Source organism: Lampetra fluviatilis, chromosome 76, assembly GCF_964198595.1.
Source record: "Lampetra fluviatilis chromosome 76, kcLamFluv1.1, whole genome shotgun sequence".
NCBI classification, from domain to species: Eukaryota; Metazoa; Chordata; class Hyperoartia; order Petromyzontiformes; family Petromyzontidae; genus Lampetra; species Lampetra fluviatilis.
The window spans coordinates 787,627-813,243 of NC_136350.1; positions in this window are offsets into that span (position 1 = coordinate 787,627).

Below are 25,617 nucleotides of genomic sequence, written 5' to 3' on the forward strand. Positions count from 1 at the left end.
GGCCACGCGTTGTATTGTTACAAGTCAAGATTTAATAAAAGAAGTGTGTTCCCGTCAAGGAGTTTCCTGCCGTCATTTTCCAATACTTCATCTGGCGTCAGAAGTGAAACGGGCTTCCAAGCATGGAGACAAGGAAGACCCGTAGGACCCACGGGATTGACCGCGAGGAAAACCTGGACGACTCGGGGCCGCTGGTGGCGGGGGGCGAGGAGGAAGACTTGCCCACGCTACAGGATCCGTCGACGGCGCCGGCCGAGCGACCGGGGACCGAAGCCGTGCTTCGTGAGGCGCACTCCCGACTGGCGGAGCTGCTGCTCGCCGCCGCGTCCATCTTGGCGGAGATCAGCTCGTCGGGAGGAGCGGGGACGGTGGGGGACATTTTACAAGGTCGCCCCGCAGATTCCCGCCAAAACGAATGGGGGATTCCCGCCATTGCGCCTGGGCCTACTTTTGGCGGGAACGGCGAGCGCCACGTGGTGGTGGGTTCCCAAGCGCGCGCATCGACGTCATCAGCGCGCGAGGGGGTCCGCCATTTTACGTCTGCCGCTGGAGCCGCCATCTTACACACCGACGGAGAGGCGGAGAGGAACCACGAGGCGGATGACTTCATTTTTCAGCAGCGTCTGCCCACGTTGTCAGCCTTCAAGGCGGAAGGCGGAGACTGGGGCAAATTTCAGCGAAGGTTTTTGGCGCATCAAGAGATGTCAGCGTGGTCCGATGCTACGGCGCTGCGGGCGTTGCCTGCCCTGCTGGACGACGACGCGCTCGCGGCCTTCAGGTCTGCACGGAAGTCGGACCGCTCCACGCTGAAGGATGCGCTGGGTTTGTTGGCCAGGGTCTACGGACCTCCCTCGGCGTGCCGCCATCATTTCTACGCAAGACGGAAAGCGGCCACGGAGACCGCGCTGGCCTATCGCACGGCGTTGCTGGCTCTTGCTGATGCTGCGTTCCCTCGGATGGACGAGGAGGGCCAAGACGCGATGGTTTTGGAGCAGCTGCTTAAGTTGGCGCAGGACCTGGGGGTCCCTATCAACACAGCTGACGAGATTGATATTTCTTCTTTGAGAGTCGCCACGAGTATTCAAGCGCACGAGGCCCTACAACGGAAACAAGGAGTTGGTTGCAACGCTGCTGTCGTCGCAGCTCCGGGTTCGGTGGTCACCGAACCCCAAGTCGTCAGCCCACGAGAGGAGGCGTTCGCCACGGGACGACCAGGGGACTGGAGGCCGGGGGCTCGGTCGCCTCTGCGATCGGGCCGAAAGTCGGAGCATCCAAGATCTACTCCGACCCTCGTCACGTGCTATAACTGCGGCCTCCGGGGCCACATGGCGTCCGGGTGCCGCGCTCCGCGTCAGCGCGCCATGGGTGCTCGGCTGGACGACGACCGAGATCCCAAGTCATCTCTACAATCCCCGGCAAGTCGCGGCACCTCACACGCTCGGCCTGTTTATTCGGCACACATGGGACGCCGCGTTGCGGCGGAGGAGGGCCGGTTAAGGTTCGGGGATTCGGTTCGGCGAGGGGGGTTCGGCCGGGACCAGGGAGACATCGAATGGGCGGAATTGGGGCATAGAATTGTGGCTGCTTCGGCGGGTTCGTCCGTTGTTACGGGATCTATTGATGGGGTCGAGATTAGGGTGTTAGTGGACACGGGGGCATCGGCAACTATTATATCGGACCTCATTTATGATATTCTCCCAGTCCAATGTCGTCCGCTGCTTCCAGTGGATGTGCCATTTTACGCCGCTAATGGGGGATCGTTGGGCATTATCGGTCAGATTAGGGCGTCCATTTGCATTGGAAATATCAAATTGTCGGGACCCGTTTTCGTTTCGTCTTCTTTGGCGGTTCCGTGTCTTTTGGGCACTGATTTTTTGGCTAAAATGCCCATTAAAATTCTTATCGATCAACGATGCATTGAACTGCCATCGGGTCGCCGGATTGCATTTTTGACGAGCCCTACTGACATTCGGACGGCGTGCGCTACGATACAAGCGGTGGCGACACAGACCGTGCATGTGCCCCCGGGTTCACAGATGTTGATTCCCCTCCGGTTGCGGAAACCATGGGTGAGGGAGGCTTCGGAACAAAGTATGCTTTTGGGTCCTTCTAACAAGGCTGTCGGGGGTCTTGATTTATCGGTGGCTCACACTTTGGTGCGGGCTGACAGGGATCCGTTTGTGATGGTTTTGAACGCGGGGTCGCGGCCAGCTGTCATTCCACAGGGCACCGTGCTGGCTCACGCGGCGCGGGTCCCTGTGGATGATGGGTTGGTTGCGCAGGTGGGCTCGAGCCCCGCGCGGAACGTTGAGCCAAGGGAAGACCTTGAGTGGGTCCATTCGCTATGCGCCGCCTCGGACGATTTGTCGGCGGCGCAGTTGGGTGCGCTGCGCGAGTTGCTCATAGAATTCTCTGATGTGTTCAGTAAACATGAGTATGACATTGGGTGCACAGATTTGTTGCACCACCACATTGAAACGGGCGATGCGGCGCCGGTCAAGCTAAATCCCTTCCGACTGAGTCCCATGGAGAAGGAACATGTTCAGTCGGCTGTTAACGAAATGCTAGAAGCCGATATTATTTCGCCCTCCTCTAGCCCGTGGGGAGCGCCTATTGTGCTGGTTAAGAAGCAGGACGGGTCCCTGCGATTCTGCGTTGATTTCCGTCGCCTGAATAAGATCTCTGTGGCTGACGCGTATCCGCTCCCCAGGATGGATGAGTCCCTCGATGCATTGTCTGGTGCGCGATATTTTTCGACTCTTGATTTGTTATCGGGGTTTTGGCAGTTGCCGCTCGACGAAGAGTCGAAACCTAAGACAGCATTTCGGACTCCAGGGGGGCTGTTCCAGTTTAACCGGTTACCCAGGGGACTTCACTCCTCTCCAGCGACGTTTCAGCGACTTATGGAGTTGGTTTTGTCGGGCTTGCAGTGGGATACATGCTTGATTTATATGGACGATGTCATTGTTTTCAGTAAAACGTTTGAAGAACACCTCCAGCGATTGAGAGGGGTGTTCTTGCGAATGCGATCGGCTAAGCTGAAATTTAAACCGGCCAAATGTCACCTCCTTCGGAAGTCGGTTAGATACTTGGGTCACATTGTCGATTCTTCGGGGATCTCCACCGATCCCGCGAAGACGGATTGTGTCGGTTCGTGGCCGACACCTACGTCCGTTTCCGACGTGCGTAGTTTCATCGGGTTTGCTTCTTATTATCGGCGGTTCGTTGAGCACTTCGCCACTATTGCAAAACCCTTGCACGCTCTAACGGCGAAGGGAGTGAAGTTCAAATGGGGACCGGAGGAGGAGGCCGCGTTTCGCTCCCTCCGGGACGCCTTGGTGGGTGCCCCACCCTTGTGTTATCCCGATTTTGCCAGTCCCTTTTTGCTGGACACGGATGCTAGCAACACGGGCATTGGGGGGGTGCTATCCCAAGTCGTTGGGGGTGTCGAAAGAGTTGTCGCCTACGGTAGTAGGGTGTTGTCTCCGGCGGAGCAGCGCTACTGTGTCACCCGTCGCGAGCTGCTTGCCATTGTTTTTTTTGTGCAGCAGTTTAGGCCATATCTTTATGGTCGTCACTTTACAGTCCGAACGGACCACGCGGCGCTACAGTATTCATTGAGGGTCGCCCAGCCCTCGGGCCAGTTGTCGCGTTGGTTGGAAGTCCTCCAGGACTGTCAGTTTACGACTACGTACCGTAAGGGGTTGCGACACACGAATGCCGATTGCTTGTCGCGGTTGTTGCCTTGTGATGAATGCGCGTGTTTGTCGGGATCGGCGCGCTGTAAACCGACGCTTGCGGGGGAGATGGGGGCACTGGCTGCGACAGCGGGCGCACCGATCAGGGATGATTCCACTGCCTCTCGGGGTCGGGACTCGCTGCTCTCGCTGTCGCTCAGCGAATGGGGCCGCCTCCAGATGGCGGACAGCTCGCTGCTAGCATTGCGCCGCAAGGTTGGGGGTCCCGAGGGGGACCAGGAGCGTACCGGCTCCTATGTACTTGAGCAGGGAGTGTTATTGAAATGGGACAGTTTGTCCCGGCGGAACGCACTCGTGGTGCCTTCCGCTGTGAGGGGGAGGGTTGTCTTGGCGGCACACGAACGCCTCTTGCACTTGGGAGTTAACAAGACGCTTGCCCTGCTTCAGCGTGACTATTACTGGCCGGGAATGGGAAGTGATGTGGTGCATATTCTGAAGGGGTGCGTTGAGTGCGCCAGGCGTAAACCACCGGCCGTGGCAGCTAATCCACCGCTGCAATCTATTCAGGTCTCGCGTACCAACGAGCTCGTTGCACTCGATATTTTGGGGCCCTTCCCAGTCACGCCGAGAGGGAATAAATATTTGTTAGTGGGGGTCGAATACTTTACCCGATGGCCTATGGCGTGGCCTCTCGCTAACCAGTCGGCAGCGGCTGTGACGGATGCCTTCGTCCAGGGCTATGTCCTGGACAAGGGGGCTCCCGAACGCCTGCTGACCGACCAAGGTAAAAATTTTTCGAGTAAATTGTTGCAAGAGGTGTGCGATCTGTTGGGTACCAAGAAGGTGCGTACCTCCCCGTACCACCCGCAGACTGACGGGATGGTGGAGAGACTCCACAAAACCTTGACTTCCATGCTGTGCCAGCAGGTGTGCGAGGCACATGTAGATTGGGACCTGCAGGTCCCGGGAGTCCTTGCCGCGTATAGAATGGCCCCCCATGCAGCTACGGGGTTTTCCCCATTCTATTTGATGTACGGTCGGGAAGCTGACCCGCCAATAGAAACGCAACTTGGCCTGTCCGCTCCACGAACTAATTCTAATTTGGCAGAACATATTAAGTTTAATATTCATAAGCTGACAGAGGCGAGGGAGGCCGCACGGCTTAATTCGCGGGCTCGCCAAATTGCTAATGAACGGTTGCGGGCACGGAAGGTGTCCATGCACGAATGGAAACCAGGTGACAGGGCCTGGCTGCATTGCCCTCAGGCACCCTTGGCTACGTCGCCTAAATTGTTGAGACCGTGGAGGGGACCCGTGGAGGTCGTGCGCGTTGCACGGCCCCAGTGCGTTCAGATAAAGTGGGGAAAGCGCCGTTGGTACGTTCACCCCTCCCGACTGAAACCGTTCTCGCCTCCATATGGCCTCCCCGTGTGTCGTGATGGCCGGGCGTGTGACGTGACCGGCGACCCAGAGGGGGAAATGTCTCTGCCTGATCCACACGTATTTTCGCCTGATCTGCTCCCAGGTGTCTCGGAACTGACAGCTGCCGATCACCGGCGGCCAGATCTCCGCGGCGGGGCCGGCCCCTTCAGGCCCGTTCCGCGCCGTCTGGAGCAACCGGAACCGCCGGACGGTCGTCAGTGTCCCGCCCCATATGATGGACCAGCCAGACGGACTCGCGCCAGGTCGTGCTACTTTGCATGACCTGCCTCGTGAGGAGTCGGGGCAGTTGGAGCGCCTCGTCACTGCGTGTAGTCGCAGGGACGTGGGGCGCGTTCGTTTCGAATTTGCTCGTATCGTGTTATTGTTGACTTTTCGTGTTCATTGTCAATCTGTACATAGTTATTCTTGTTGTTGTTGTTGTTGTGTTATGTTACGGGGCACACTCGGGGGGTTACGGGGTTTTTTTTTTGTTGGTTGTCGTTTTATCATCGCGGTTGGTTGTTGTTAGCAGCCGGGCCGGCTGCGAGCTATGTGGGAGGGGGTGATGTAGTGGTGATACGCGCTGGGTGTATATGTCGTGTGCCAGCGCGTATGTACGGGTGTGTGTGTGGTGACGCGCGCTGACGGGGAGGAGCAGGCGTCAGTGCGCGGGTGGGGGTAGTGCTGCTGATTGGCTGTGTGCCGGTGACGCGCCCAGAGGGAGTGATCGGGTAGCAGCGCGGTGTGATTGGTCGGGGAGTGGAAACACGCGCTGAGCGGAACCGGATCGTAGGGATAGCGCGTGGGGATTGGGTAACTGAGGAGCGGTGCCGACGTTGAGGTCCGCATCCGCTCCGTCTCCCGGGAAGAAGGGGTATATAAGGTGATGCACAGAGGAGCAGGGGGCAGAAGTGGAACCATCTAAGAATGAAGACGAAGGTGCAGAGATAGAGCCAGTAGAGGAGAGTAATGGAGAGTAGAGGAGAGTAATGGAGAGTAGAGGGGAGTAAGGTATAAATGTGTAGCCAGCGAGAGAGAACGGTCTACACGAGCTGAGTAATGTATAGTGTGTAGCCAGCGAGAGAGAACGGCCTACACGAGCTGAGTAATGTATAGTGTGTAGCCAGCGAGAGAGAACGGTCTACACGAGCTGAGTAATGTATAGTGTGTAGCCAGCGAGAGAGAACGGTCTACACGAGCTGAGTATGCATACGGTGTAGCCAGCGAGAGAGGAAGGTCTACACGAGCCGAGTATGCATACGGTGTAGCCAGAGAGAGAGATGCAAAGTCTACACGAGGCGAGTGGAGAGTGTAGCAGAGGCGCAGAGTCTACACGAGGCGAGAGAGGAGTGTAGCCGAGGCGCGGAGTCTACACGAGGCACAGAGAGCCGGCAGCACAGAATCCAGAGTCAAGAGAAGCGCATTGTGAAGAAGAGAGGCCACGCGTTGTATTGTTACAAGTCAAGATTTAATAAAAGAAGTGTGTTCCCGTCAAGGAGTTTCCTGCCGTCATTTTCCAATACTTCATATTTAACAGCTTATTTACACGTTTTAATTTAAAAATAGGTTTTCCTAGGCCAATATCATTTTCTCCGAAATTAGCTATTGACGAGACTCTACAACTAAAGTAACAAATCTTTTTTCATTTTACCAGGTAAGGCTCGCACAGATATATAACTCTTTTTCGGAATCTACCTGACCACAAATGATAGCTCAACGAAGTGGCTTATGATGTGGACATTTATAGCAGCATGTGTACATTTATAGGGGAAACCGGAGGACCCGGAGAAAAATCCACGCAACCACATGGAGATAAACATGAAAACTTCAAATAATAAGCAGGTATCAGAGTCCGGGTCGAACCCACGGCCTCCTGTACACCCGCCGAGGTAGTTAACATCTCGCCAACATATCCCTTGCGAATAACGAGGGAATATTGTGTACACTTAAACAAAATTAACTCGTATTCTTGGTTCTTTCGGTGAAGTCACGTAGAAGGGAAATAATAAAATAATATAAATATAAAACAATAAAAATTATTGCTGTGGATTTCACAACTGATGATGATTGATTGTGTCACAGTCGAAACGTCGTGAGAATTTGTATTGTTTTATATTTATATTATTTTATTATTTCCCTTCGACGTGACTTTACCGAAAGAACCAAGAATATGAATCCCTGCAGTCACGAAAGCTTTAAATCAAAATTTAAACTTAACTCGGTTTACTGCGCTGCATTACCAATCTCAGTGGACGCATCACTGTGACCTCCACTCTGACATCGCTGGGCAAACGCCTTTGGACATGAGAAGACATTTTCACTACAGGGCTATTTTCAATTACAAGTCGCCTTCCAATTCACCACGACCTCAGCAACGTCCCTCGTCATCGCTTGAACTCACGCCAAGCCCTTTTGGACCCAAAAGTCAGGATACCATTTTAATTTTAACGAACGCTCAAACTGATCCTCATTAACATGAATGCATACGTTAATTAACATTTTGACTTTAATTGAGGACAATTTTAAGATGACAGCTATAATCTTTGAACATATGTTCACTGTCTTGATTTTAAGCTTTCGTGACTGCAGGAATCCATACTCTTTGGATCGAAACGTCGTGATCTATTATTTTTTCCACCTACGTGACATTACCGAAAGAACCATGAGTATCAGTTAACTGCTTTGTCTCAAATAAGTCAAATTTCTGTATATTCTAGATTTGAAGCTTTCGTGACTGCAAGGATTCATATTCTTAGGTTTTTGCGGTAAAGTCACGTAGGTAAAACATTAACATTAATGAAAGTAAAATAAAATAAAAATCACGACGTTTCAGAGGCAACACAAGTCTCCGTCCCACCTGATGACGGAGACTTGTGTTGCCTCCGAAACGTCGTGATTTTTATTTTATCTTACTTTCATTAATTTTAATGTTTTACCTACGTGACTTTACCGAAAAAACCTAAGAATATATTTCTGTATATTGTTTATAATGTAATTTGAGAAGAAATGAGAAACCGATATTAATAATAGATGAAATATTAAGTAAAAATATATATAAATAATAAACAATTAACATTTTTAATGCCTGTGAAGTCCTGCGAATCGGGGGAAAGAGTCGCCTTCCCATTCACCAGGACCCAAGTAACGTCCCTCGTCATCGCTTGAAGTCACGCCGCAAGCCCTGTTGGACCCATGCGCTGAACCTTCAACAATGCAAATTCAACCCCCCATGAAGCTTGGAGAGCCGAATGGCGTTCACAAGGACTCACAGATAAACACCGCCACGTTGTGAAAGACCAAACGCGGAAGATCCCTGGGTTTGATCTTCCACGAAGCTGCTCATGGTCCACCCTAAACCGCATCATCCACTGCACAAACCATGACAGCAGATGCGGATACCTGATGATGCAAAAAATGGAAAATTTAAAACTCTCTAGTAGTGTGCGACCATGGTTATCCAGAACAGACCGTAACAATTTAGAAGGCGACGCAATCTCCCGATACACAAATACTAAGGAGACATCACAGCAATAATGATGATACACTCCTCTGCTACTGCTCCAGATGCGGCTGTCTCACTTGGCCACCTAAATATGAAATTGTCGTTTTTGCTCTGCATCTACATCAGCAGCCGTAGGGAAGAAGAGACTCATAGAGTGCCGTAGAGATACAGACCCATAGAGACGCACAGAGACTCACATAGACGCACAGAGACTCGGAGACCCATAGAGACTCACAGAGACTCGTAGGCACAGAGAATCACAAAGTTTCGTGGAAACTCAGACGCAGAGACTCATGTAAACCCAGGCGCATAGACCCATAGACTCATAAAGACCCATAGATAAGATTTTTTTTCGTGGCAAACCTTACTAATTGGCTGTGTCAAGTGGTGGCGGGTTTAACAACACATTTATATTTACGTGATATATCCCAAAACCCGCTATTATGGCCTTAAAATATTGTTGGGGCAAGTGCTGTTAGCAAGCACCAAGACAAAGATTCCCTTTGACTCCCTATTGGCGATGTTTTACAAATCCACCAGGTACTAATTTGAAGTCGAATCTACCTAAGAGATGCCCAGACGTATATACATATACAGACAAAGTTCCCCATATAGCCTGAACAGATTGTTTGGGCAAGTGCTGTTAGCAAGCACCACATATGAATGCCGGCACGGCACACGAGGGTTGTGGGTGGCCGGCACACGACGGTTGTGGGTGGCCAGAACCACGCCCGGCCGCCTTTGTCTCTCCAGTGGTGATGTTTTACCGTACCAGACACTCATTTGAGTAGGCTGAGTCGACCTACACAGAGAGAGAGAGACACGCACGCGCACTTACACGCCTTGCAGAGTCTCGCTGCCTCCGCCTCCAAGTCGTGCGCCTCACAGTCGGCGCGAGCACATGACCGCCGCGTGTAACCCCACGGGCCCCTCCTCCTGCCGCGCCCTCCACCCTCCTGAGCGCTGTCCCCACCCCCCTCTAGCCCCTCCCACTCTCTCCCCTGATTTGCACGGTTGGCACGATATGGCAAATAGCTTGATGTTATCTTATCTTAACGGATTTTGTATAGCGCCGTATCCAAGGTGCTTTACAAAGAATTAACAACGGTACAACAACGTGTTTGTGAATGTCATGGTGGAGATGAGGCGAATTAAATAAATGAGAGGAAGCAATGGGGGCTAATCTGTGATGATGCGTGGATTCGGTGAACGCGAAATTGATGACAGAAGATGATGATGATGAATGCATTGACTGAATTATGTTAATAAGTAATAGCCGTGTAATGGGAATATGAAGAGGGAACAGTAACGGTCGTGGTGGTTATGAGGGAGAGATTGAGGGGGGGGGGGGGGTCGTGGGGTAAGCTAGGGAAGAATAAGTGAGTTTTGAGTAAAGAGTTTAAACTAGTGAGCAAAGATAAAGTTTGTTCCAGTGAAGGGGGTGGGCGAGACGAGAGAAAGAGCGACAGCATGGATTGAGCACAATGAAGAGGAGTAAGAGAGAAAGAGACAGCAAATATTGAGAACGTGAAGGACAAGAAGACGACACATAGACAGATACAAGAGTGGCAAGATACGGTGGGGCAAGACCACGAAGGGATGTGTAGACCTGTGTGAGGAATTTGAACAGGCAGCGGTAGAAACTGATTGTGTTAATTACCGGCGAAACGTCACGGTATTAGAAGTGTAAATGGTGTAGTGGGTTTACTCTCCAACACACTGCCGTTACGCTGGAGTAGTTACTAATCGGCACGTTTGGTTTACGTGACAAACATTACTAATTGGCTGTGTCGGGTGGTGGCGAGTTTAACGACACATAAATATTTACATGCTCTCACGCAAAAGCTTATATTATGGACAACAATATGAATAATAAAATATTCAACAAATTAATAAAAAATCTTCTGCAGTCTACCAATGGGACCAAGCCCGATTAAGACATATACCTACTGTATCTATAGAACAGAAAACATAGCGTGATCCACCAACCCCTTTGAGCAAATTCGAGACCGATGAGGGCAGCATGAATTGTAACCGTTTAATCTCACCGTGGTAGTGGATTAAGAACACATTTACGCGATCTAACCCGAAAAAAAACGCTTTATCATGGATAATATTGGTTGCGAAAGCCTACTACGTGTTAAACTGATCGGTTTCCAGACGTTTATAGGTAAGGACCATAGACTCAACATTGCCCATAGGCTCAACAATGCCGGTAGACTCATTGCTGCGCATAGACTCAACACTGCCCATAGACTCAACACTGCCCATCGACTCAGCCCTGTCCATAGATTAAACGCTGCCCATAGATTCAACACTGTCCACATACTCAACATTGCACTATAGACTCAACATTGCACCATAGAATCGAACTCGGGTCGACGGATTCGTAGCGCAGTGCACTAACTACTGTGCCACCGCTCCCCATGGACTCCACACAATTCACGGGAATACAACCATCGGTCACGGTCCGGGATGGAACCCGCGACTTCCTCCCGCGTGGCAGGCCAGGGCGATGCCATCTCCCTCGCCACCGCAGAGCCTCCAGGCGCGATAAGAGCCGTGCCAACTCCACCCGTGCCAACTGCACCCGATACCAAAGAACAACAACAACCGCCGTTCACCACTCAGTGGCGGTGACGTCACCACGGCGCTTGTGCCAGGCTAGGTGCACTTTGAGGCAGTCACGTGAAGTGTCGAAGGCTCTCAGCTGGCAGGCGGTCACGAGACAGACCCAGGTGCCATGGGTTAACTGCTGTACCAGGCTAGGTGCAGGAGGTCACGGGACAGGCCTGGGTGATATTGGTTGACTGCTGTGCCAGGCTAGGTGCAGAAAGAGGGCATGAGACAGAACCAGGTGTTATGTTGACTGCTGTGCCAGGCTAGGTGGAGGAGGAGGTCACGGGACAGGCCCTGGGGCTATGGGTTGATTGCTGTACCAGGCTATGTGCAGGAGGAGGTCACGGGACAGATCCCGGTGTATGTATGCATGTTGAACTTCTTTGGCACCGTACACAGCCGACTATGGTAATATGAGACAGCGGGGTAAGGAAGAAAACAACACAAAAAGCGGCTGGAAAGAAATTAGTTTTCAATTTAGATTTAAAAGTGCAAAACTCCAGAGGAAGAGCGTCCCAGACAGATGACTGAGATGACTGGCAGTTGACTGGTAGATGCACCACCTGTGACCCACCCCCCCATACTCCACCCCAGCATCCACCAGCCCCCCCCCCCCTCATACCCCACCCTAGCACCCACCAACTCCCCGATACCCCACCCCAGCCGCACAAGCCCCCCCCCCCCCCCCCCGATACGCCACCCCAGCCCCCACCAGCGCTCTCCTCCCATATTTCACCCAAGCCCCTACCAGGTCCCCCCCAATATCCCAGTACTTCTAGCCCCCCCTACCCCACCACAACCCCCACTAGCAACCCCCCAAACCCCACCCAACCCCCACCAACCCCTCCCCTCATATCCTAGCCCCCGCCATACTTCATCCAAGCCCCCACCAGCACCCCCCCCCCCCCCCATATACCAGCTCTCCCAGCCCCCCTCCTAATACCCCACCACAGCCCCCACCAGACCCCCTCATACCCCACCCCCCACTAACCCCCCCCATATCCTAGCCACCCCCAGACCCCCCCCATACCCCAACCCCCACCAGCCACACCCCCCCCCCCCCCAATACCCCAGCCCCCACTCCTCCCCTCCCCACAGCACCCCGGTAGACTCTGAGTGATCTGAGCGCCCCCTGGCGATCACGTCACCTTGGTATCCACGGAACCTTTTTTGCCGGCATCAGTACGAGTTTTCCATAATACGAGGTTTTTTGGGTTAGATCGCGTAAATATAAATGCGTCGTTTTTACGCGATCTAACCCAAAAAACGTGTATTATGGTCGCGAAAGCCCATGTGTTAGTATGAGTATCATTGCCAGACGGGGTAAAGCCTATTTTTACATGCTTCACCATTTTGACACTGTAAAAAATGTCACGAGGATTAAACTGCTCAACCCGAGCTGGAAATGCTCAGATGATTACATTGCCTTTGTACTGTTCGCCTTTTGGCGTTCTCTGCCCTGATACATGCGGCCGTATGCGTGGTGTTGGCCACCTGCTCCCTTATGTGCCATGCCGGACAGGGGCTCAGCTCCCTATTTCAACGTGGGAGAGGAGGGTGGTTGATGCAAGATGCGAGTCTGGGCCCCCCTCCTTTCTCCCGACTCATTTTTACTAAAATAGCTACAATGGATGGTTTTTAACCCTGTAAACAATATGTTAAGCTATAATTACATAATATATAATAATTTTAGTTGCGCCGTGTATTGGGTGCAGAGGAATACAGTTTCATGGTGACAGTGTCAATATTTATATAAATATTTAAATGTTACAATTACTCACAATTAGGTTATCGTGCATCCCGCTATCATGCTGCCCACATCGGTCTAGAATTTGCATCATGCTATATTATGTTGCTCTATAGATATGATAGCTCGACGTCTTAATCGGGCTTGGTCCATTGGTAGACTGCAATTGATTTTTATTTAATTAATTTGTTGAATACTTTTTTATTAACAATGTTGTCAAATAGAGTTTTTTGGGTTAGAGCGTGTAAATATAAATGTGTCGTTAAACCTGCCACCACCCGTCACAGCCAATTATTAAGGTTTGTCACGTAAACAAATAATGGTAATTCGTTACGAGATCAGTACACCGGTGTGTTGGAGAGTAAACCCACAACAACATTTTCAATTTGAGTACTTTGACGTTTCGTCAGTAATTACAACCAACATCATGAGGCGGACAGCCAACCGCCTGTCGACTGAACATTCCATCTGTTCCACACTCCCTTTCCGTGGAGGAGCTGTATTTAAGTATTCATCATCTCGCTCGTCGACCCCAGCAGAGCCTCGCTGAGTCTCAAGACTCGTTCTCATGAGGTTGCAGGTGGAGGCGAGATGTTATCTCCCTTACCGGTTTACAGGGGGTTATGGGTTCGATCCCGACTCTGACGCCTGTTGTATATTTGGAGGTTGCCCGTCTCGTCGTGGTCGCGTGGCTTGTTCTCCGGGTCCTCCGGTTTTTCCCTCCACATTTAGAATCAACATCAAGCGTTTTATAATATCTAACTTCTGTACATTTCCCCTTCATAAGCCACTTTGTTGAGCTATCATTTGTGACCAGGCCGTTTCTGAAAAAATAGCTCAGTGGGGACTTACTTGGTAAAATACAAATTTTAAGGATATAGTTTACTCTTTGTTTTTTTCGGTAAAGTCTAGTAGGTAAAAAAATAATTAATAAAAAAATGAAAACAACTAAAAAAAAATATTTTATTTTTACCTACGTGACTTTACTGAAAAAAAACAAAGAGTATGGATCCTTGCAGTCACGAAAACTTTAAATCTAGGATATAGTTTGTTTGCAAAAGAGACATGAAGGGGGGAAGTGAAGGTAGCGGCAATGTTCGCCCACGTTCATTGCAATAATGTAACTATTTATGTATCCGTGATCTCGCTTGGTTACCCCAGGAAAGTCTCAACACTCTTTGTCAAGAGGGTCCTGCCCAGTTGGTCGGAGGAGTAGGAGTGCCGATGATGGTGCTGCTGATGCTGCTGCGAGATCCCAGTTGAGGCGATCTGCAGAATTCTGTGTGCTGAGCAGTGGGGATGCACTTGTGAATGACAGCGGTCCCGCTGTGCGTCTCGGTTTCCTCAGTCAAGGGAGTAGGAAAGCGGAGAAACCGGAAGAATATCGTGCACAGCAGGAAGAGAGAATACAAACTTTACACAAAGACTGGTAGGGCAAGTGGTGTTAGCGAGCACCTATCAAGGCCTACTCTGTACACGAATGGGGTGGGTGGCCACGCCCGACCACCCGTGTCTCCCCAGTGGCGATTATTTTACACTCCGCACCAGGTACTCATTGGAGGCTGAGTCGACCTAGGGGAAGCTCAGAACTTGTGCAGATAATCGTCAGTAGCACAGTGCGTTAACCTCTAAACTACCGCTCCCCACTCACTCACACACTCACTCTCAAACTCACTCATACACGTATCCACATTAACCCACACTCACTCTCACACTCACCCACACTCACTCTCATACTCACTCTCACAACAACCGCCATTCTCCAGTAAGTGGCGGTGACGTCACCACGGCGCTTGTGCCAGGCTATGTGCACGTTGAGGCCACGTGATGTGTCGAACCGTGCTGGCACTAGGTCACGGGGCAGACCCAGATGCCACGGGTCAACTGACTGAGATGACTGGCCGATGCACCACCTGTGCCCCCTACTGTGCCAACTTTCTGTGCATTAGTCACCCAGCACTCCACTCGTTGTTGTGAGTGTTGCTCATCCACCCTCCGTTGTTGTTGGAGGGCGACTGCCTCCAACTGCCCAGCAGCATCCCTCACGAGCCTCCTCCACATAGGCCGATCTTGACACCGCTGGTACCAGTTATCGGGAAGTCCAGATCTTTGAAGAATTTGTGAGCTCCTCATACAATCCAGCCTGGTTAAACCCAGGATGGATCGTAGGCACGCCAGCCTAAATGTTTATAACCGGCGAAGTTATTCCATTAGGGGGAGTCCACGTTTCACAAGTGTAGAGAAGGGAGGGCATGACTGTGGCCGAGAAAACCTGAAGCTTCGTGTGGAGCGACAGACCAGGTGGCTTCCACACAGCGTTACGCAACCGACATAAAGATAATGCTGCTCGACTGATTCGGAGTGAGACCTCTGCTTTCAAACCAGAGCCTGTCATGAGCACACTTCCCAGGTATGGGAAACACTCCACTCTCTCCACAACTCCCCCATCACCAATTGGAAGTTGTGGGGGTGGAGTGTCCGATGGTACAAAATACCCAGGCAGGTGCTTAGTTTTGGTGGGGCTGATGGTAAGGCCCCACCTCAGGTTCAACAGCAGCGCCTACAACTCCTCTTCTGAGTGAGCAGCAATTACCAGCTCATTGGCATGCATAACATGGATTACCAATAGGGAGACAACCATTGACCGCACCCGAGCATCGATCAGCCTCCCATTGTATCTGTACGAGATAGAAATTCCTTCGGTACAGCCATCGAAGGCTTCACGAACTACGTGGTCAAAATAGATGTTAAATAACGTGGGTGCCAGAGGACATCCCTGTTGCACCCAAAGGTGAACATGGAATGGTTCAAACTACCGGCCCACTTACTTTTACCCGGGCCAGCTCGCTCTCATGAAGGTCCTTAATGATCGCGAGCAGAGAGTCAGGGACTCCAAAAGCATGAAGAACAACCCAGAGCCCATACCTACTGATGGTATCATAGGCCTTGACCAAGTCAATAACGCAGAGATGTCGTCTTGCTGGAATTCACTACACAGAAAATATGGCATCTGTGCAGGACCGCCCTATCCTGGAACCACATTGGGGCTCCGCAAGCCTCTCCTCAGCGTGCCTGGCAAGGCGATGTTGAATAATCCTTGCCAGGACCTTTCCCAGCACACTGAGGAGTGAGATGCCCCTATAGGGGGGCCACCAGGGCAGTCTATGCACAAACGCCACCCTTCCTCAGTATTTCGCATGGAAGATCATCTCTGCCCAGTGCCTTTCCTGGTCTCACACACTGGATCGCCTTCAGTACTTCCTCAACAGATGGCACCTCAACCTGCCACTCACAGGGGGTGACTTCCTATTCCAATATTTGAGGCACCGCAGCCTCAGTAGGGTCATCCCCACTTTGCCCCATTAAGTTCTTCAAGCTGAGGGATTTCCCCTCCCCCATGACCTCACAAAAATGCTCAGCAATCTGCAAACTTGTTCCTGGGGGTTGGAGATTGGATCACCATTCTTTCCCCTAATGATGGTAATAGGTAATAGGTGTGGGGCTGCAAGTTACTTTTTATTATAGAATTAAAGAGCGATTTGTGATCGCGGGCCACTGAGGCAGATTCCATCTCCTCAGCAACCTGTGACCACCACCCAACCTTGCAGCACCTCACGGCTCTCCGAACCTCCGAGCGAAGGCTGCGGTAAGCCTCCTCATTCTCTGACGTGGGATGCTGTAGACGATGAGAGTGGGCCTGTTGCTTTTTCTCAGCCAGCCTGAACACCTCCTCTGTCAGCCAGGGTCTCTGGGGAGGTCTGGACCGTGTACCCAACGCAGCCATTGCAGCTGCATGAGCCACAGTCCTAAACCTCACCCATTTCCCCTCGACATCAGGAGGAGTGGGGGACGATGCCAACCCCAGCTGCAAGCGATGCTGAAACTCACGCTTGCAAATTTAATCAGCTACCTGAGACCAGGCCACTATGGGTTTGAATGGAAGAATGGCAGGCGCATCTTACACATGACAAGTCGATGGTCAGTGAGCAAATCAGCTCCATGGTAGGTCCAGGTGTCAAATACATGGGCCCGCATCCACTGTTCCATCACTATGTAGTCCAGCAGATGATCTTGCTTGAACCCGGCATGCATCCATGATGTTGTGTGGACGTGCCGATGCCTCCTACAGTTGTTATTGAGCTGAATTGGCCGATGCCTTCCAATCACTCCAAACCAGGTGCCAGCATCATGACCAACTCGGGCATTAAAGTCACCCAACAGGATGACTCTATCCCAAAGGGGGCACTTTAGCTAGCACCTGTGACAGGAGGCCATAGAGGGCATCTGACTCATCGGCCTTGCCTGCATCGCTCCACGGATGTTCGTCTTCGGTGGGGGCATAAGTAACCATGACTACCACTCCTCTCCTCTGGTTGATGGGAAGGTGAGCCCAAAGTAGCCTGTGGCTTACAGCTTCCCACACCTCATCGCCACGCCCCCACACCCCTTTTATTCTCTTGTTCAGAAGAAGATCCACTCCCTGTTGGTTGGCAGTCTCCTGCCCCGAGTAGAGAACTGTCCACCCCTAATGGTGGCAGGACCTCCTGAATATCACAGAGATCCAGGAGGTACCAGTCCAGCTCCTGGCAGAGGAGTGGCAGCCTCTCCTCCACAGTGAGCTGTCAAACATTCCCTGTGGCCACCCGCAGTGGCTTTTTGCTGTTTCTGGAGGAACCCCGAGGATAAGGGTTCAATCTCCTGGCTCCGCGGAATGGGATTTGGCCAGAAGACGTCATGGACGCCTGTCCCCCGGGGTCTCCGGCACAAGCTTAATTCGATTTTTATTCCGTGGTTTAGTTGTACTTGGATTGAAGGTGGAGGGGTTACCAGCCCCTCCCACCAGTCCAGAGCTACAAACGCCATGAGGGGAATGGCCAATCGAAAATTGCCCTCCCCCCATGGCACTGCTCACCACAGTGTTACCGTCCGGCACCAACGAGGAGGTAGGAGGTTGATTTGCCGGACTCTCACACTCACACGCTCACCCAGAGTCATTCACACTCACTCATACACTCACCCACACTCACTCACACACTCATCCACACTCACCCACACAAAGACAAATATCCCCCGTATAGCCTGAACAGACTGTTGGGGCAAGTGCTGTTAGCGAGCACTAATGAAGGCCAGCACGGCACACGAGGGGGTGGGTGGCCAGCACCACGCCCGGCAGGTGAGTGTCTCCCCAGTGGCAATGTTTTACACACCGCACCAGGTACTCATTTGAGGTTCAGTCACCCACACTCATTCACAATCACTCACCCACACTCATTTTCACACTCACTCACACACCCACCCACACTCACTCACACGCTCACCCACACTCACTCACACACTCACCCACACTCACCCACACTCACTCTGGCACTCTACAGATCACGTGGAGTTCACATAAACTCCACACATACAGGAGCCCAAGGCGGGAATCGAACCCAGGACTCTTCTCGTCGTGAACGAGGCACCCGTGTAAACACCATCGTGCAGATACCCTGCCGCCCTGTGCGCCAAAACCGGTAACCGGTTATTTTACGGTTCTACGCCATGCTATTAACGATTATGCTAAAACGCCGATGTTCACAGCCTCCTTGTGAGTGACAAGCGGCACTATGAACCGGTGCCAGCACTGGCCCGAGTCCCAGGACCGACACCACCACTGCAACAGCACCGGCACCAGAACCAGCACCGGTACTGGGAGTCGAACCCAACGCCGCCAACAGCACCGGCACCAGTCTCGACACTGGAACTCGAACCCAGAACCGTCACCGGCAACCGCACTCGAACCCAACGCCGCGCGGCTCGTGTAGGTAGGAGCGAGGTTGTGCTGGGCAGCCCCTCCCCTCTGGTTCGTTTGCCTCTCAATGGGCCGCTCTGTGGCCGCTGCAGAGGAGAGAGAGAGAGGGGGGAGAAGGGGGAGAGGGGGGTCCCCTTTGTTCTGCACAGGGCAGTGACCGATAATTACCCCAACTGGGAGAGAGGATTGTGGGGGTGGGGAGAAGGGTTGGTTGGTTGGGGGGGGGGCAATGCGGGAGTAGATGGGGGGATGATCACGCATATCTGCAACAGGTATAATCAGTTATAAAGACCAAACAGTAGTATTATTATCGTTATTTACATTTGTTTTTATGTATTTATTTGCCCTGTGACCCCAAAAGCCGTATTGCCTAATTCATATATTCGGGTCGGGAAATTCGCTATGGTGGGGTAAAGTGCGGGTAACGTGTGGACACGTGGACCAAGTACCCCACGCATTCAGAGAGGGCGGGGAGGGAGAGACTAAATTCAACTATTTATTTTATGTAACCAGGTAAGGCCCACTGAGCTATGTAACTCTTTTTCCGAAGCGACCTGGCCACAAATAAGAGATCAACGAAGTGGCTTATACTCTAGATATTCATAGCAACCAAATACTGTAATGTTTACAGTTATGTAGGGAAAACACGGAGGTCCCGGAGAAAAATCTACACGGCCACGGGGAGAGAGAGACGCAAACTCCAAATATACAGCAGGCGTCAAGGTCGGGATCCTAACGACGACCTCCTATATACCAGGCGAGGTAGTTAACACCTCGCCACCGCAGCGGCCTCTATCATCCAGCAGTGCCCCGAGCAGGGCAATTGCAGGGCTGTGCCTCTCCCCCCACGTAACCGGAGCTCGCCGGCTCGATCCCATCTTTAAAAAACTGTTAGGGGCACTCATTCCTCAACCATTCACCGCATTCCTTGGCGCGTATGGTGACAGGTACTGCAAGATCCAACCGTGTCCGCCCGGTGCTCGCCGAGCTGCATAGGTCGCACTCATTACGCACAAAGTGCTTGTCGCAAATTAACCACAATACCTCGCTGATCTCGTCAAGGAGAATAAACCATCACCACGCGAACTCCAGTTATCCTCGCAGCGGCTTTTGGATAACCAACGAACAAAGATGGTCAGCACACACGCGCACTTTCGGATGCTTTTCTGTTGTCGTCTGGAACGCTCTTCTTCTGATATTAGGAAACGACTGGGAGCTATGATGCACTTTCAAAACATCATCTAGATCGACAATCTCATTTGTTTAAAACTGCTTTCATGTGTTTAGTTTGTTGTCCTTCCGCTGCACCTCCAATTGGATCGGGTTTGCTGCGTACGGTGTGAGAGAAGTTCAACTTACATACATTACACTACACCGTGCCATCTAAATCACTCTTATTGTGTGACCGCTTTTAAGCTCTGTTATAAAGCGCCTATTTGGACACGTTTGTAGGATGGACAACTGCAGAAACATTAAAAAGTGTTGTTGTTGTTGTTCAGAAAAATGGAAGGAAACGGAGAGAGAGGAAGACTCCACCAGAGAATGGCTTGACGACGACATCAGGGATTGGTGCCACAAATATGTGGCACTACTTGAGAATGTTGGCACTACAAGACTGAGAAATTTGAAACAAATGACGAATTGTACAGAGGACACCTACTACGGGCTATCTGCCCCATGGATCGTGGTGATGATGACGATGATGATAAAGCGCTTTTAGTCCTTGTGTGATTTGTAACGTTTATCCTAACCCGTGTAATCGATACTACTGGACATGTGTGAAAAGGAGCTTCATCGATCAAGGGATTCCTCCTCCAGTCGAATTACAGATTCAGATTATTTCGCTATAGTAAACCGTGTTGAGTTTGTATGTACAACTTCTCTCACACCATACATATCCAAGCGTGCTAATCGGAGGTGCGATAATTATAATTCGATTATCCTCTTTATAGAGATAGAGAGCGTTGGTTCGTCTCTGCACGGTGAATCTGAACCCAGGAACCAACTGAGCAAAAACATGATGCTGAGACTCAGTTAAGCGATACATAATTATAAACCATTAAAACTCGCATCAAGTATTTACATATTTTTAGGCAGGTAATTGTCAAATAAAGGGTACGGTGGTGCAGCAGTTAGCGACACACTGCAGGCAGTTTGCATCCTGGCGACCTGAGTTCCAATTCCATCCACCCACGGCTAACATCAGAGGCGAGTGGTACCGTGGATCGGCCTTTGTCTCCCCCCTTCACACAATTGTCCGGCCAGTGACCAGCGTGGTCACGTATGGTCCAACCACCTCCATCCATCTTCTTGGTTCTTTCGGTAAAGTCACGTAGAATTGAAATAATAAAATAATAAAAATAAAACATAATAAAATAATTATCACGACGTTTCGGCCACAACGCAAGCAGCCGTTCTCAGGTGAAGAACAGGTCTGTCAGAAAGACTGACATCCAGCAGTGGATCGGCAGAGTGGCTTCACAGTGTAAGTTTTCGTCAGAATCTGAATATTTATTTATACTACAGGAGGAAGCCGATGAGCTCTGAAGCTCTTTAACGCAGATGTCCAGTAGGGGCACGGGGTCAGAACGTTACAGCAACAAACACTACACACAAACACGATAGCAGTGCAAAGTATAAGAAAGGTAAACAAATCACTAAACAAAAATCTAATATAACTAATCTATGTTTTTATTTTAACGGGTAATGCCAACTCAGCTAGCAGCTTCTTTTCAGAAGCGACCTGGCCACAAATTATATCCCAACGAAGTGTCTGATCATCCTGTGGATATTGATAGCAGCCAAATCATCTCATCATGCGATACGCAGGGAGGATGTGGAGCTGACTCGACTTGCCGATGACCGGTACCAGCAGCGGCCTCTGGATGTACGTTGAACTTCTTTCATACCGTATGTAGCCAACCGTGCTAATATGTGGGTTTCTATGGGTCTGGATGTCTGTGGGTCTCTGTGTATGTATGTGTAATTTCTTTTGTACCGTACATAGCCAACTGTGCTAATCTGTGGGTCTCTGTAGGTCTCTATGAGTGTTCCTATGGGTGTCTCCGTGAGTCTCTTTGGCTGTATGTTGAACGTCGATCGCACCGTACGTCGCCAACTGTGCCAATCGGAGGTGCGGGGGAAGGACAACAAACTAAACACAAAAAAACAATTCTAAAGAAGTGAGTTGCCAATTTAGACGATTTTAAAGTGCATTGCTCCAGTAGCTTCCTATTTTCGGAAGGAAGAGCGTTCCAGACATCTCATGGAAACTGGACACAAGCACATCCTGTGGGAGTAAGGCCAGGTGTGCTTCAGATCTGAAGCCAAGACAAGTGTGATGTTTTGCTGAAATAAGATGCGCTTATATAAGGTGCGCTTATATCTGTGTAGGAGGAGTCGAAGGAGGAGTAGGCTACTGGTCGGCTGGAGGGCAGTCGGTCTCTATCAAGCAGTGAATCGGCAATGGGTGCCGTACGGGTGTGTCCCACGTGTTACATGAGATGCTGGGGTTCCGTGGGATTTGGGATGGAGGGGAGGGGAAACACCCACCCCTCCCCTCACACCCCCCTCCCCTCACATGCCCCCTCTCTCTCCCCATCTCTCCACATACCCCCTCCCATCCCCCCCTATCCCCATCCCCCCCTCTCCGCATCCCCCCACATCCCCCCTCCCCTCACATCCTCCCTCCCCCCACATCTCCCCATTGCCCCTCCCCATTGCCCCTCCCCTCACACCCCCCTCCCCTCACACACCCCCCTCTCTCCCCATCCCGTCGCCATGGCAATGGCCAAGTGGCGTGAGGCGTCTCGACCAATGGGGGGCGAGCGTTGGGGTCGGCGTTTGTAGACGGCTCTCATTGTGTCGCTGCTGAACTTATAATGCGATTCTTGTTAATTCTCTTAAGATTGTTCTTAAGTACAAATATATAAATATATATACACAACTTAAACCTTTAAATGGCATTTTTTGTCTTTCTTGGAGAATGATTCGCCCCCCCCTCCCCCCAAAAAAATATCCGGAGTATTATATTGTTGCCTACAACAGCGACATTATTACGTTTATACCGCGCAATTAATACAATAGTTTATTCATCAATTAATGGTTTGCTAACCCTCATGCTTCCTTAATTAAACAATTGATTGTGAAGTGTAAACATGCTTCCAATTCTCTAAATTAATTTAAGCATCCCTCTACGTTTTATTAAATGGGTTAATATTTAATAGATAATAATGATAATACCCATGGGACCTTTTTGCCTGCATAGAAATGAATGAAAATATAAAAAAGGCTTTAACCTTTCTGACAATGAAACAGGTGTTAATATATTCAAAGTAAACTATTTAAAATAAGCATTTTTTTTACCAGGTAAGGCCCACTGAGCAATGTGGCTCTTTTTCAGAAGCGACCTGACTATCGCAAATGGTAGCTCAGCGAAGTGGCTTCTCATCATCACGTGGCAGTGTATAGCAACCAACTACTCTAAACGCGCGATGTTGATTCTAAATGTGGAGGGGAAAACCGGAGGACCTGGAGAAAAATCCACTCGACCACGGGGAGAGAGACACGCAAACTCTAAATATACAGCAGCAGGCGTCAGGATCGGGATCGAACACACGACCTCCTGTGTACCAGGCGAGGGAGTGTACATCTAGCCACCGCGGCGCCCTGTGGCTAAACTTGTGCTTGTGGCAAAGCATGGAAGCTAGCATGCTCTGATAATGTTATTTGCATTGCCTTTGACACTGATTGGCCTACACCAAAGGCAAGCTGCCTTCTGTCACGAGTACGTGTGCTTAATGCGGACTTGATGCCTTGCAATAGGTGGGTTGTTTATTTGGTGTTCGAACATCTTAACACAACTCCTGTTTTATTGTCATAAAGGCCTCTTCTTATAGCTTTCATAATCACGTTAACAGCTTCATCGTTCCCACTGATTGACGAATTGCCAGGTTCCGCACGCCGTGCCAATCGTGGCGGTGGTGGTTTGACCATACCTCACCACGCTGGTCAACTGTTTTATTTTGTTATTTGTGCAATCCTTAAGCTTCCTAAGTAGTATTTTTTTATATAATTACCGAATCTGTAAAAGAGCAAGATACTACGAAGGAACGCCTTACAACGAAAACCAAATAATTGCAAGCTCTTTATGAAAACAAAGTTGGGAGCCCCGTGATATGTTACCTCGCTGATCTCATTCTTTGGGTATTCGGTAAAGTCACGTAGATAGGTTCAAAGAAAAAGTCACGTAGATAAGTTCAAAGAAAATTAAAAAAACTACGATTACGATGTTTCGATCACAAAACAAGCGTGTGTTGTGATCAAAACGTCGTAGTTTTTTGTTATTTTTTGTTATTTTCTTTGAACCTGTCCACGTGACTTTGCCGAAAGACCCAAAGAATATTAATTTCTGGAGTCACGAAAGCTTTAAGTCAAGATCTCGCTGACTATGTAAAGGAGCAGAGGCGGCGGTGGCTTCTGGCTGGCCATCGAACACAGACCGTCACCGAATCATCATCATCGCGCGTCGCTTTCAGATGCGCTGCTTTTGCGGCCGTTTGGAACGCTCTTCCTTCTCATCGTCTAGATTGACGAACTCATTTCTCTAGAACTTATTTTTGTGTCTTCTCTGATTTTCCTTCTCCCGCACCTCCGATGAGCACGGTTGGCTACGTACGGTGCCAAAGAAGTGCAACATACATACCTAGACACTAACATTAACCTTAATCAAACATATATATACGTTTGGTATGTTAATGTCAGTTATTTCCCACGGAAGTGGATATCACAGAGCTATGTCTGAAATCCCTTCGTCTGGTGATACTCTGGTCCACCCAGAAAGGCTCACAGAAGTGGATGTTAACTCCGTCGCCTAGTATACAGGAGATGTTGGTTCGATCCCCACCCTGATGCCTGCTGCAAATTCGCAGCCTGCAGTGTGTTTCTCCCCATGGTCAGGTGGATTTTTCTCCAGGTCCTCCGGTTTTCCCTCCACATTTAGAATCACACATCACGTTCTTGTAAATGTCCACATGATAAGCCATTTCGTTTGGCTATCATTTGTGACCAGTTCGCTTCTGAAAAAGAGCTACGTAGCTCAGTAGGCCGTACATGGTAAAATAAAAAAGTAGTTTTAATAGTTTAATCGTTACAAAAGCACATGGGAAAATGTGGTTGTATCTAGCGATATTCTACTGCTTCAGGATATTCTTTGAAGGAAGATTTATTATGTTAAGGGAGGAAACCAGGTTACACGTAGTGATGGGGGGTACAATCGTCAGCACTGGAAAGACAAAGGCGGCCGGGCATGGTAATGTGAACACCACCTCTTGGTGTGCCGTGCCGGCCTTCATAGCCATTACTAACAGCACTTGCCCCAGTGCCTACAAGGGAGATATTTGTCTTTGTGGCCTCCAAAGGAATATGTACAATATACACCGTTCTGGGAAAGGTTCTTCTTACAAATGCAAAGATCCCCCTATAGTCTTTAAGATACTGTAGGGACAAGTGCTGTTAGTTGAGGCTGAATCGACCTAGGGGAGGCCCATGACCGGTTCATCACTGGTGTTGGGCGTGTTTATAACCGAGCGCGCTGCACACTGACTTACCCACTCACTCACCGGCTTACTCACCCACTCACTCGCTCACTAACCCACTCACTCACCCGCTCACTCAACCACTCACTCGTTCACTCATTCGCTTACCTACTCACCAACTCTCTCACCCACTAACTAAACCACTCACTTACTCACCCACTAACTCATCCGTTCACTCTTTCAACCACCCACCCACTCACCCACTCGCTCACTAACTCACTCACTTACCCATCCACTCACCC